The 15391-nt window shown below is 32.5% G+C and overlaps 1 long non-coding RNA gene across 1 annotated transcript; it reads right to left on the minus strand.

The window, feature by feature from the left end:
• Positions 1-206: 206 nt before the first annotated feature.
• On the minus strand, positions 207-11738 carry LOC127546571 (uncharacterized). Its single transcript, XR_007950035.1, has 3 exons — positions 11641-11738; positions 6300-6444; positions 207-489 (listed from the first exon to the last, which is right to left on the minus strand). It is a non-coding gene; the product is annotated as an uncharacterized LOC127546571 (long non-coding RNA).
• Between the last annotated feature and the right edge of the window lie 3653 nt (positions 11739-15391).

The raw sequence follows: 15391 nt of genomic DNA on the forward strand, positions 1-15391 counted from the left end.
ACATTGTTCCTCTAATTGCTATTCCAAACAGCAAATGCTACTTGGAAGAGCCAGAGTATCTCAGTTTTTTCTGTTATTATCTACTTGCCATTTTTCACATTTTATTTTGAGAAAGGAATGCAGGAGACGATTTTGACATGCTATATTGAAGAAACATGAAACAGGATGGCATATGAATGCTTCTGTTCTACTATGTTTATCCCAGTTTCTATGCCTTTGTTCAAGCTTTTCCTCTAATCTACTAGTGTCCAAAATCCTCCCCAAATGCGCTATCTCTATTTCTCAAACCCAGCCTTTATCATGCAGCTCATGTTCCTCCTTCTCCATGATGTTTTTTCTATGCACTCCATTCCAGTCATCTCTTTTCTCACGTAACTTCTATGGTATAAAATTTTCTTTCTTATTTGTCACAATTTGGTATGTAAAGGTATACTAACTTGCTTTGACATCTGACCATTTACTTGGGGATATATTGTCTTCTTAAAAACCCTGTAAAATGAACAAAAGAAAATGAATGAATGGATAAATAAAAAAATATTTATTTAATGCTTACTATGTATAAAGCACTGTGCTACACACTGGAAGTACAAATAGAAAACTAAGACAGTCCGTGCTTTCAAGAAATTGACATTTTAATGGGAGAAATAATATATTTAGGAGCTTAGAACTCTAAGTCAAATGGAAGGTCCAGTGATACTTATCAAATTATATTTGGTTCTGGTATTAGGAGAACCTCCTTATATGGAATAGACAATGTCTTTTTCTATTTCTCTATCCTCTAGAGCATTTACTACCAAATTACTGGTATAGGATAGATCAACATCATAGAATATTGAAGCTATAAAAGAATTTAGAGATCAGATGTCTGTTTTTTCAATGCTATTATTCTGTAGATAAAGAAACTAATGCTTAGAGAGATTAAATGAATTGCCAAAAGACCCATAACTTTGTTTCTGCCATAAGCTGGAATGGGACCCAAAGGCAGAATAAAGAGATATCTCAGATGTCTCTCTTTTGTTGAACAAACACAGTTTTCCTTGTTGATTAGGCTCAGATTTATAGGATATATCACATTTTGGTGGCTGTCTTAGATCCTTTACTTTTTAGAATATGCTATTTCATTTCTTTCTATGATTTCTCTTTTTTCTAGTTTTAAATTCATATATATGTATATATATATATATATATATATATATATATATATATATATATATATATATCAAGGAACCTTTCCTTGAGTACCCTCTTCGGGAACAAATTTATACCCAGTTGACTTTCAATTCCATTTCTGTTAGTCCCAATGCCCAGCCATCCTTGCTGGCACCCTATCTGATTCATCCCTCTGCTAGTCTCTCATCTCTATGGCTAAATAGAATGAGTATCTGCCATTTCTTGTGGACTGTGAAAAAGATAAAGGAGTTTTGTGGAAGAACCACTATATTCTTAGAGAGGGCTTACTCTAAGACTAGTCCCTAGTCAAGAGAACAGGTATTTTCTATCCACCCTTTTTTCTTTTTTCCTTATCCTTTGGATAAGTATAAGAGTCTGTTGCTTCTTAAAGGATGGGAAAGGGGAAGGGGCATTAATAAATAGTTAATGCATGGACATCAAAACTCTACAATCAAATCTTGTATAAATCTGTGTGATTACTTGGATCTATTTACAAAGAACTGGCAAAGAAAGAGAGATGAGAATTCAGGAGCAGGGAGTACAAGTTGGAATGTTAAAGTGGTAAATAACTAATTTATGGGTCAAATAAACCCCTGTCACTAAAGCCCAATTGAATGTTCTTTTTCCTTCATTAATCTTTGTTGAATTAACTTTAATTATTTCTAGGAGTAAAAACCAAAGATATATATATAGAGAGAAAAAATGATCATAAAATATTTGATCTAAGTATGTGACAAGAAAAGCTGCAATAAAAGAAAAAGAGATTAAATAAGGAAAGTCATACAATCACACTGTAAAATTAGGATGTCCATTTATTCCAATTATAGCCTACAATTCAGTTCTGTGAGATGTATAACAAGATCTTAAATTTCTGGTGAGCTATTTCATTAACTCTTAGAAGTAAAGGACAACACAAGACAATGAAAGTGAAGATAAGAATTAAAAAATGGGGAATAATTGAGTAATATATGTCAATTCAGATTAGCTATCAGAGATCAATTCTATAGCTTCTATACTTGAGCTATTTAAATAAAAGGTGAAAGAGCTTAAATGAATTGCCCAAAGTCACAGAATCTGTTAATCTGTTAATTCCCCCAAAAGATGTTAAGTATATAAATGAAATAGACATAGGATAATATATAAAATACTATTTCAGATAGACTAATATAACAATATTTTTGAAGAATAATAGCAACTGATGTTTATCTCAGACTTTTAGGTTCCTAAGTAAGTAAACTTGGAAGATATTTCTACTTATTTCTATAATGACAGGATTTAGATAGTGATAGGAACTGGACCTCTTATTTCACCCATATAGGAAACTCCCTAATAGAGAAAACTCCCTACACTAATTGGTAACCCAGAGCAAATCATTGAGTTTATTATTGTCCCCAGGCAACTATTTCAATCCATAAATTGCACACTAGGTTCAAAAGAAAAAACTGAGTAGAGCAGACAAGAAGGGAAGAGAAAGGGAGGGAAGGGGAGTAAAAAGGAAAGGAATGCTATCTGGTAATAGACATCTGGGAGTAAAAATGAGAAAAGAGACAAACTTTGATCAGGATTTCTTGCTGTGCTAGTCTTCTACTCTGATATGTTTATAGAACTAATGATCCTCCTCAATACCTCCTTTTCCTGCCATATCAGTCTTATGCTGTTGCCCAAAAATGTTCTGAAAAGTTCCAGAACCCTAACCTCTAAACTCATTGCAATCTTTCTTCTTGTTGGAACCTGAATCTTATGCAGTATCACTGTAGTATAAATGACTTTATCATATTTAATCTAATGATTCTGAAAACTGGCTGAGTACCTTATCATTACTTTAAGTGGAGTAGCATCAAGTTTATCAATATAATCATTGATAATCCTTATCAATGAACAAAAAAAGTTGTTTGTTTTCTTATGGCTAAGTTGAGAAGAGATCATAAGTAGAAGATCAGAAAGTCTTTATGTCCTTGAAAAATAATCACAAACCAAAGGACATCAGTGGACTAAAGAAGCCAAGAAGCAAAAGATTTAAGGGGAAATGAAGGGGAGAGTAAGAAATAATCAATATGGGGGGGGGGATCATTCTTTTTTTAGTAAATCAACATTGTTAAAATTGAATTAATATACAGATGAGAAGAGGAAAAAATTGGCAGGTGGATCGAGGAGGAAAACAGGGCTCAAAAGAACAGACATATGAAATGTTTTTAATTTCTCTTCTAATTTTGAGCTAATGTACTAATAATAGCAGGTAACTCAGATACAAATCAGAGAGGGAGAAGCAGAAGTTCAGTTCCATCAACAGAAAGAGAATATTCAGGAAGCATTACAAAGCAATACCAAAGATGTAGGATGGAGTGAAATTGGTATCAAATAACAAATAATTACATTGGGAGGAGTGGAGATTTGGAAACTTCAAAATATCTTTCATAGTATAAAAGAAAGCAGAAGACTACTAAGATACAATGATGCATATACTATCAGATATAGTCATTAAATTGGGTTCTTTTGCTTAATTAATTTTCTTCATTAAAACGGATTGTTTAGTCTCAAGAGGAAAAAGATTAGAGGTGTCATTCCTATCTCCTACAGAAAAAAACTATGATATAAAGCAAAAAGACATGTATAAAATATTTGTTTCCACTGAAGGGGAAAGAAAATTTACTGGGTTTAGAGGACTGAAAGTCCAACATGAGTCACTATGATGATATGGAAAGCAAAAACTTTATCTGATTTTAGGCTACATTTGGAGCACAGTGTTGAGGACTAGGGAGGTAATTATCCAATTTTACCCTGATCAGATCCCAAATGATTTCTCATGCTCAATACCAGATACCATATTTACAGAAGAACAATAGTAAGTTAGGGATGAGGATAAGGGATAGGGATAAGGAAAAGAGTCATGATACTGAGACGATTAGCTATCATGATACATGAGGATTAATTGAAACAGATGGGGATGTTAAACCTGGAGAAGGGAAGAATTAGCAGAAGCATGATAATGTAGCTTTCTTCAAGTATCTGGAAAACTAGAAAGTAGAAGAATTAAAACTGCTTTGTTCAAATACAAACTTAAGCAATAAAAGAGGAAATAGCAGTCAGATTCTAGTGTCACTTAAGGAAAAACTTCAAAGCAATTATGCAAAAGTGGAATAGGCAGCCTGATGTGAAGAGAAAAGCAGGTGCTCCCTAGATGGTTGTTTTCAAACTAAGGATAGAGAAGTATTTGTAGCTATGTTATAGAAGAGATGCTTATTTAATGTAGGCTGGACGAGATGGCCTCAGAGGTCCCTTCAAACTCAGAAATTCTGAGTGATCCTGTATGTGATTTCTCTGATGGACATGCCATTTCATGCATCGCCAATTGCTAGAGGAGTATTTCTGGGCCCATGCTGAATTATATCACCTTCTATTCAGGAATTTTCAATAAAAATCTGCTAACAAAGCATATGCATGTTTTTAGATATATATGTAGTCATAAAATTCAGGCCTAATTTTGTGGCATATACTAAAAACATGTTTTTAACAGAACTGAACCATGTCGTTGTAATGTCTACATGGAGCCATAAATAGTGCCATTTAGCTCTTCTTTAGCATTTTGCAAATACATCTTTTATAACTATTTTTATCAGGATTGCATTAAGTTATTCTTTAAAAGGCCCATCACACAAACTTTTAAAACAATCTGATCATCTGTTTCTTGTGCAATTCTTGCCTGGTTGCCAAATGTCTTTTTTATTTTATTGATACTCTAAAAATCATACCAGATTCTACTATGAGTTTCTTCTTTTTTTTTTAAATTTTATTTTATTTAATAATAACTTTGTATTGACAGAATCCATGCCAGGGTAATTTTTTTACAACATTATCCCTTGCACTCGCTTATGTTTCAATTTTTCCCTTCCCTCCCTCCACCCCCCCCAGATGGCAAGCAGTCCTATATATGTTAAATATGTTGCAGTATATCCTAGATACAATATATATTTGCAGAACTGAACAGTTCTCCTGTTGCACAGGGAGAATTGGATTCAGAAGGTAAAAATAACTCGGGAAGAAAATCAAAAATGCAAATAGTTTACATTCGTTTCCCAGTGTTCCTTCTTTGGGTGTAGCTGTTTCTGTCCATCATTTATCCATTGAAACTCAGTTAGGTCTCTTTGTCATAGAAATCAACTTCCATCAGAATACATCCTATGAGTTTCTTCTTGTAAGTCTCAAAAGGTCATGAGAACAAGGCAGAGGTCTAGGAGTTGAATTCATACTAAGTTGTGCAACCAGTACAACAAAGGGAACCCAAGGAGCAAGAACTGACTTTGAGAATCCAATCATATTTCAACTGAGAAAAAAATCCATCTATCAGCAATAATAATTTAGATAAAAATGTGGTGGGATCAATGCAATGTAGAAACATCATTAAGACTGAACCTATTGTCCCCAGAGACAAAAATAATATTGGGGAGGGTGTTTTCCTCCAATTCATGTCTGGAGAGAACAGTTGCACTTCTATTTTTTATATATCTTTGAAGTAAAATATCACTTTGTAAAAGTTCATTGATATTAATTGGCTAAATGGAATTAAAGTTTTTGTGGCTAAAAGTAGAAAGGATTACTCTTCAAACGAAACATGAGGAGATAACATAAGAGAAATCCCTCAGGAGTACACCTAGGATCCTGAAAGAGCAATATAGCAAGACATCCTGGAAATGTGAGATTTTTTCCTTACACAAACATATTAGCCAAAATGTCCATACCTTGTGACCCAGAGATTCTACTCCTAGGTATTTTTGCTAAGAAAATCATTGACAAGAAAGGATATATATATACCAAAATATTTATAATAGCACTTTTTGAGGTAGCCAAGTAAGCCTCTGTCAACTGAAAAAAAATTGGCTAAAATAAATTTTGGTACATAAATATAATACAATAATGCTATAAGAAATAACAAATATGATGAATACATATAAGCAAAGAAAAATTTATATAAACAAGGTACAATAATCAGAACCAAGCAAACTATATCAAAATGGGTAACAATGTAAAAGGAAAGCCAAAAAACAAAACAAAAGAAAATGAAGGTCATAAAACTATAAAGAACTATTTTGGCCCCAGAGAAGAGAAAAAAGCAGATGCTTCTTTCTACTCACTTTTCAGAATCGAAAAGACCATGAATGTGGAATATCACATCTATTGTCATATTTTTTTAATGTATTGATTGATGTTGCTGATTTTTTTTTCTTTCTTCTTCTTTTTTTTTTTTTTTTTTTTTTTGGTGGATAGATAATTATTTGACTGAAAAAAATATCAGGATTTTAGATATTACAAATAAGCACAAAGCAAATCAACAGTGTGAATTAGCTATCAAAATAGACAATGCTATTTTAAGCTACATTAATGATAGCATAATAATCCTTTTTTTTATTAAAGCTTTTTATTTTTCAAAACATATGCGTGGGCAATTCTTCAACATTAGCCCTTGCAAAACTTTGTGTTCCAATTTCCTGCCCTCCCTCCATGCCCTCTCCTAGATGACAAGTAGTCCAATATATGTTAATCCAATATATGCATACATATTTATATAATTATCGTGCCGCACAAGAAAAATCAAATCAAATCAGTAAAAGAGAGAGAGAGAGAGAGAGAGAGAGAGAGAGAGAGAGAATGAGAGAGAGAAGCAAAATAAAATGCAAGCAAGCAAACATCAACAGAAAGAGTGTTCCACACTCAGTTCCCACAGTCCATTTGGGTGTAGATGGCTCTCTTTATCACTGAACAAGTGGAACTGGTTTGAATCATCTCATTGTTGAAGAGAGCCATGTCCATCAGAATTGATCATCTTATAGTCTTATTATTGCCATATATATTGATCCCCTGGTTCTGCTCATTTCACTTAGCATCAGTTCATGTAAGTCTCTCCAGGCCTCTCTGAAATCATCCTGCTGGTTGTTTCCTACAGAACAATAATATTCCATAACATTCATATACTATAATTTATTCAACCATTCTCCAATTGATGGGCATCCACTCTGTTTGCTGATTTATTTTTCTTTGCACTTTCTTTTTTTTAAATAGATTATTAAAAAAAGAAAACTCTTGGAGTAGAAAAAGGATGGAATATAGGGAGAACTTAAGCAATGGAAAGCAAAAGCTATCAATACAGATTTATTTTAATAAAAAGAAATTACTTGGGATTGCTATCACCCTTGAGTGTGAAATTTCTCAAGTTTTCACATCCACAAGAAAACAAAATTGATCAAAGTTCATTCTGGCATATGGGCAGAACTCTTTCACATTTTACCAGCTAGATCTGGCTTATATCTAAAAGCCAAATTCCTCCAGATATATCGGATTCCTTGGCATTGCAACCACTTGCAGGGTCTGGACTCTGGAATAACTAGTTATAAACAGTTTAGAGGTTATTCTTCCTGGACTTCATCTTTGCACTTGCCAAGAAGTATATCAATTTGCCTCATAGAAATGTCCTTTAGTAGAAGAGTCAGTGAATGACATATTTAAGTATTTATAGTCCCTAGTCAGCTATTATTATCTCTTGTCAATTACTTGACTCTGTTGTGAATTCCCAAGGATAACCTCCTATGACAGCTTCATTCTCAATGACACTCAAAATTCCCCTGGAAGTCATTGAATTACAAAGTAAAATGTGTGAAGCTATAAAATGGTTCAGCCATTCTAGAAAATAATTTGAAAATGTGCTCAAAAGACACTAAACTGTACATGCCCTTTGACCTAGCAACAAGGTTTATGCCCCCAAAAGATTTTTTTAAGTGCCCTATATGTATAAAATATTTGTAACAATTCTCTGTTATAGGAAAGAATTAGAAACTGAAACATCCATCAATTAAGCATGAGTTAACAAATAAAGCCTATAAACATAAGGAAATATTATTGTAATATAAGAAATTATAGATTTCAAAGAAACTTATAGGAAGATTTGTATTAACTGATGCAGTGAAATGACCAGAACTAGTAGGACAATTTCTACACACACACACAAAACCTTTGAAAGACTTAAGAATTCTGATCAATGAAATGATCAACTATAATTCCAAAGAACTAATAAAGCATGCTATTCACTTTTCAGGAAAGAAGTGATCAACTCATTGTTTTGTAGCATGAGACATATTTTTTCAGGTATGTCCAATGTGGGAATGTGTTTCTGTTTGTTGAAAAGCTTTTGTTTTTTTTTATTTTTTCAGTGGAGGAGGGAGAAAGGAAATTCAGGAATGCTAGAAGTAGGTTTGGCTTCTCTCATCTCACTCCTCCAAAAAAAAAAAAAAAAAGAGGAGAAAGAAAAGAAGGTTATTTAAATATGTCTGAAATAAACAGAAAAAAAATGAAGACCAGAAAAAAATGACAATTAGGATAATTATGAAAGTTACATGTATTTTATATACTTAAAAAAGGAAAGAACTATGTAATAGAAATTTGAAATTTCATGCATAATTCATTTTTTCTGCTCTAGTGCATATACAAAGGTACTTATTTTAGTTAACATTTGTTAAATTCAGAGGCAGCCATGTCCATGCTACTTATGACCTTATCAATATAGCCAGCAAACTTTCGTTAACAGTTCCAGAACTTTATTCTCCAGGATATTTGCAGCAAAACCACCCACATTTTCATGTTTAGCATCCTGAGCCTATTTCTGCTCATTAACATTCTTCAGTTTATGATAGACTTCAGTTCCAATGTTTAAGCCTTTATAAAGTTTACTGAACCAACAAAGAGGATCACGAACTCATTCATTACCAACTGGGGGCCACTATTTATCACAGTGAAGAATGGGACTGAAAGTAAGATTTCAACATTGCCTTTAAGATCATCACTTTGGTAATAAAGAAGCATACCCTTCCTAGCATCCACAACCTTGAACAAAGCCAAAGATATACTTAATTTAAAATTTGAACCAAATTTCTGTTTAGAGAGTTTAATAGCAGAATGCCTAGGCAGGGGTAGGAAGACCAGGATTTAAATACTGCCTCAAATGCTTACTTCCCATGTGACTTTAGAAGCATCATTTAACCTCCCAATGCCTCAATTTCTTCATCCTATCTCTCTAATTAAAAATAAAATAATTTTTGTTTTAAAATTAAAATTAAATTTAAAATTAAAAATAAAATAAATATTTTAAGCACTTTATAGTACATAAATTTTAGTTATTGTTGTTGTTGTTATTCCATCCATCTTCAGCAGCAGTTTGCTAATCCTCTACTCTATAACATTGTTTCTTGCTAATTAATAGATTATATTCTATATACAGATTTACTGATTTATAGAATTTTGATTATTGACATATAGACTTATTGATATGGCCAACCACTTCAGAGACACTTTTTCCCATATAATAGATTTTAATGTCTTAGAACATTAGAACTTTGTAGATATCATTATAAGTACTTCTAGTCACAGCAGCTCAAAAGAGACAATTTTTAGCATAGACATCAACTTCAATGGTGGGTTTTCACAATAGTTATAGATCTCTCTCAAATAGCTTTATTTGTTAACTCATACTTAATTGATGGATGTTTCAGTTTCTAATTCTTTCCTTTAACAGAGAATAGTTACAAATATTTTTGGATCTTAAAAAATAGAAATATTAAGTTCTTGATCAGGGTTAGTGAAACCAAAAGAAAGTCATAAGGAAATAGTTTGGAATTTAGTTGGAATGCTGTATCATTACCTGATCAAGGGAACAACACTAGAGAATGCTGCTGAAAAACTATGCTTGCAAATGTAGTTTGATAAGAGTTTAACACTATCTCAACTACCTAAGTGACTTCATCGGTCAGAAGAGGAGAGAGGACCAGGAGAAGAGAGGACTATTAGAGGAATCACCAGCAGGAGATTCATAGTGCAGACTATACCATTAAAAAAAAAAAAAAAAAACTTAGAATATCAAGTCTTGTTGTCCCAGGTTGTGAATTACCATAGGCACATGGGTTTCCTGTTCAATTGTCTAATGCTGTTTCTCCCTGACAAGTAATTGTAACCCAAGTTTTAGGAAGACTGATATGTTATGGTTTTGTTATGGTTTGTTTTATAATTTGTTATATTATGCACTATGTAATGTGTTGTTATGATTATTAGTTTGCACTCAGTAAATGTTCCATGTTTAAAAATAAATTTATCTGTTTAAATGGGAAGCACACTGATGAAAACGAAAGAATTGCAGTTGTGAGAAGAGGTTAAACTAGATAGCACAATAAATTCAGTGCTGGTGTGGAATCAGGAAGACCTGAGTTCAAATACAACCTCACATTGAGAACGGGTTATAGTTATATGGTTAATTATTTGAGGGATTATTTGAACCTGCCAGAGAAGGATGAGCAAGTAAGGTGAGTGAACCCATTATAGTCCAAGAAAAGCCTAGAAAAAGTTGAGTGTACAACATCATGTTCTGTGCTTCACATGTAGATATAGGGAAATTTAGAGCCTTCACTCTCTCTTCATGAAAGATTCACCTCTTTTTCTGGTTAAAAATAATATGCCAACATTCTATCTATTATCTATCTATCTACTTATTTAGTTATCTATGTATCTATATATCCTTGATTTCAACTACTTCTTGAAGAAAAACCATCATTTGTAATATGCTATATTCTACTTAAAAATTCTATGTGTTTTCATATTATTCCTTAGATTATCCAATTCTTCTACTATCATAATATTCTATGATCCTTAGCCATGATGTTCAACAGAAAAAAAAAATTGGGACAAAATAAGCTTTTGTGGCACTAGTAGATTGAGACAAATGAAAAGTGATAAATAATTTCCCATATGTTATTGAGTAAATTTTTCCTCATTTAATACATGCATACATGTATATGTAAGCATTCATAGTGTGTATAAATTTGTGTATGTATACATAGAAAAATATATTTATATGAAGACATACATAACTATGTAAATGCATACATAAATTTTTCCCAACCTTAACTACCTGAAATGACTACCTAAAAAGAAGCCAATTTAGTGAAAATATTTCTACAATGTGAGATGGATATGATAAATATTATTTTCATTTCACAGATGGAGAAAAAGAGTTATGACTTGTCTAAGTTCATCTAGCTAATTAGTGATAGAGCTAGGACTAGAACCACTATTTTCTGAATCACAGCCCAGGGTTCCTGCCATAAGACCAAGATGAGCATCTTGATACATTCCCCAAGTTGTCTAATACATACCCAGAGACTGAGCAATTACCTATCTGAGTTACTGAGCCTCTGGGGCAATCAATCTCCCATAATAATATTAATAAAAGAAAAAATGAGACTTTATGGAGGTCAAATAGCATTCTAAGTCTGTAAGGGACAGTTTCAAAACTGGGGAGCAAGGGAAAAATAGATCATAGCTTGCTTTGCTACTAAAATGCTTTTCGATTTGCTTTGGCACATTTCAATTTTCAGATTTAAATTATACAGAGGAAGGAGAATAAAAGTAATGCTATAAAAATGATGCTGATATTACCTGGGACTCAGAATTGAAGCTCTGGAGTTACATGGACCTAATCCAATCTTTGGGACTTCTCACAAAAACTTCTCTTTGATTCATGCCCTTATCCCAGGTTTCCCCTGAGAAATAAGAGCATTTCGACTCATATTTAAGCCAATACAGAAAAATCTCCTCATCTCCTATGCAAGCAGTAAAGCTAAAAATACATCAGATACAAAACCTGTTTTGTTTCATCTAATATAAAACACAAAGGACTCATATACATGCTCATAAATCATTTTCTCCCCTTTCCAGTGTGTTTCTAATTCCCATGTATTACTACTACAGGGTTAAGACTCTCCTCCAAACAAAAAACACTCAGGGTCACTAAGAAAACAATTTCTCTCCCCCTAACAAACCCCAACTTCCAAGAGGCCTCTGAGATTAACCACCAATTTTTTTTAACTCCCCTGGTTGAATTCTTTTTTTACTCTGATAGCAGAAAGGTTGTTGGAGAAAGTTGCTAGAGAATCAAATAATTTTTTTCTGATAACCCCCATCTTCCTAGGGTTATAGACAATCCTCAAACCTTATAGTGATAACTTGGTTGGGATCCTCCAAAAGGGAAAAATCCCTTGAAATTACCAATGATCTGAATAACCTTTTCCTTCAAGGAGTCTCATCTCACTTACTTGGGTATAAAAATATAACTTGTCATATAGGGGGAAAAATGGGGAAGGAGATAAAAGAAAGAGGTGAGCTGACAAAAAGGAAAGACATATAAAAGGATGCAGTGGTTAGAAGCAAAAAAAAAAAAAAACTATTGAAAAGGAACAAAGGATAAAAAGAGAGAAAGAAGAAACAGAATGGTACAGAGAGAAATACACATTAGTAATCAGAACTATGAATGTGAATGGGATGAATTTGTCAATAAAACAGAAGTAGATAGCAGAATGGATTAGAAACCAGAATCCAACAATAGATTGTTTACAAGAGAAACAATTGAAATAGAATGACATCTAAAGAGCTAAATAATAACAGTAATAATAACAGTAGCAAGTGAGAATTGGGGAATTGAAGCAGAATCTAATATCTTCACCTGAACAACAACTACCAAAAAGTGGGGGGAGGGAGAAGCAGAAGTAACAAAAACAAAAATAGATCTAAATAAAAGGGATATTAGGGAAACTATATTTTGCTTAAAAGTACCATAGTCAATGAAGTAACATCAAAAATGTTTACAGCAAGTTTCTCTAATAAAGACCTAATTTCCCACATATATACTGAACATAGAACTGAATCAAATTTGTAAAAATAAAAACCATTTTCTAACTGATAAATGGTCAACGAAGTTAAACAAGTTTTCAGAAGATCTCTATAGTTATATGAAAAAAAGCTCTAAATCTCTTTTGATTAGAGAAAGACAAATTAAACAATTTTGAGGTACTAATTCATACCTATGAAAAATGAAAACTCTAGAGGGAATGAGGAAAAATATTTGGTAAACTATAGAAATTATCTAATCATTTTAGAAAACAAATTAGAACTAAGTTTAAAGCGCTATAAACTACATATATCCTTTAATACAGAGATGTCATTACTAGGTTTGAATCCCAAAGATAGATAGATAGATAGATAGATAGATAGATAGATAGATAGATAGATAGATGTGTGTGTATATATATATATACATATATATATATATATACACATACACACAGATATACATACTGATACAAAACTATTTACAGCTCTTTTTGTTGTGCTAAAGAATTGAAAATCAAGGTGATGCTCATCAAATAGCTAGAAAAGTTATGACATATGTTGATTATGGAGAGTGATTGTGTAGTATGAAATGATGGGAGTTTAAAAAGGCAATACTTTTATAAACTGAGATAAAGTAAAGTGCAAGGAACTGGGAAATCATTGTATATAATAACAGCATTGCTATAATGATGATCAACTATGAAAGATTTGGCTATTCTGTTCAATACAATATTCCAAAAGAATTCCAAAGGACTCAGAATGAAAGAATACTATTTAATTCCAGAGAGAAAAGTAATAAATTCTGAGTAAAATCCAAGGATAATTTTTTCACTTTCTTCATTTGCCTTGCTTTTTTATTGAAACATGTCTATATGGAAATGTTTTATATGATTTCCCATATATAATTGACATAATATTTCTTGTTTCCTCAGTGGGTACGGGAGGGTACAAGTAAGAGGGAGAAAATTCGAAACTCAAAATTTTAAAAGAATGATTAATATAAATTTTTAACTTTTTTGGCAAGGCAATTGGGCTTAAGTGACTAGCTCAGGATCATACAGCTAGTAAGTGGTAAGTGTATGAGGCCAGATATGAATTTAGGCCTGGTATTATCCATTATGTCTTCTAGCTGCCCCTTAAAATATTTTTAAAAAAAAAGGAAAGGCTTTGTATTAGAAAGTGGGATTTTTGTGAGATTGAAAGAAGATAGACAAACTGGAAGGTAAAGATGAGGAGAAAAAGCTTTCTAGCATGGGAGACAGTCAGCAGCAATGCCAAGTTGAAAGATGGAGTATTTTGTTGGAAGAAAAGCAAGGATACCAGTGTTAACTGGATTGAAGAGTTTGTGATGGGACTACAAGGTGTAAGAAGCCTGGAAGTGTATGGGTAGGGCAGGCTATGAGACTTAAAATGACAGGCAATTTTATGTTTCATTCCTAGAGCTTCTATTGTGGACAACAGGTTATATCAGATATTAGGGGACCCTCCTATTCCTGGACCTGATGTTTCTTCCCTTAATGGCTAGGTATTTGTTGGTATTCTATGGTTCATTGAAAAGATAAATGAGAGGCAGTGAATGAAAATTAGGGATTCCATATGGCCTAAACAATACTCTATAGCAGAAAACATAAGCACATTAGTAAAGTTAACCTTGCTGAACACATTGAGCTAGAATCTGCTACTACTCTAGGCTCACATATTGATATGGCAATTAAATAAATGAATTTTGACCAAAGAATTTTAGAGGGGCAGATAATTCATAAAATATTTTTATATCCTCTAAGATTCTTGTATAATAATCTAATGATTTGAGTAATAAGCATGTTCTAGGAACTGGATGCAAAATGTAACCCAAGAATAAAATTCTCAAATTTTTTGCTGATAAACATAATAAAATTCAATTTAAATACATTTTAAGATGTCCCTTTACTTCATAGAGAAACTTGATTTCATTAAAAAAATAACTATAGCAACTACCCAAGGTAATCCACTATACTCTCTTACCTCTGTTCTTTTCTATGCCCGACTCATTTACCATTTGCAGTATCTTTAACTAATATTTAATGAGTATCTATAATGTGTCCATTACTAAGAGAAATATAAAGAAATATAAGACACAGCCTAGTATCTCAATAAGGATTAAAATACTGCCAGGAAAGCAAGACATCTGTATTTATTTCAATAACTAAAAATATCTATAATTTCATTATTGACACAGATTGCAATTTCTCTAAGATTCAAAGCATAATTTCATGAGTACCTGTAACCAAAGGAGGGAAAATGATTGTTTAGTGGCTTGTTGAAGCTGGTTGACAAACAAAATACTCATATTCTGTCATGGGAATTCTGCCTGAAGTCTATGAAATATATGGGGTCTTATCAAAGCATATCAATTACTTAAATAACTTTTTGGAAATCCAGGGTCATATATACACTATAATAATTTATTGGAGCAGGAATTACATGGAAAATGTATTCATATAAGTTAAATAACAGACCAAAATCTCAATACACAAAAAAG

Source organism: Antechinus flavipes, chromosome 2, assembly GCF_016432865.1.
Source record: "Antechinus flavipes isolate AdamAnt ecotype Samford, QLD, Australia chromosome 2, AdamAnt_v2, whole genome shotgun sequence".
Taxonomy (NCBI): Eukaryota; Metazoa; Chordata; class Mammalia; order Dasyuromorphia; family Dasyuridae; genus Antechinus; species Antechinus flavipes.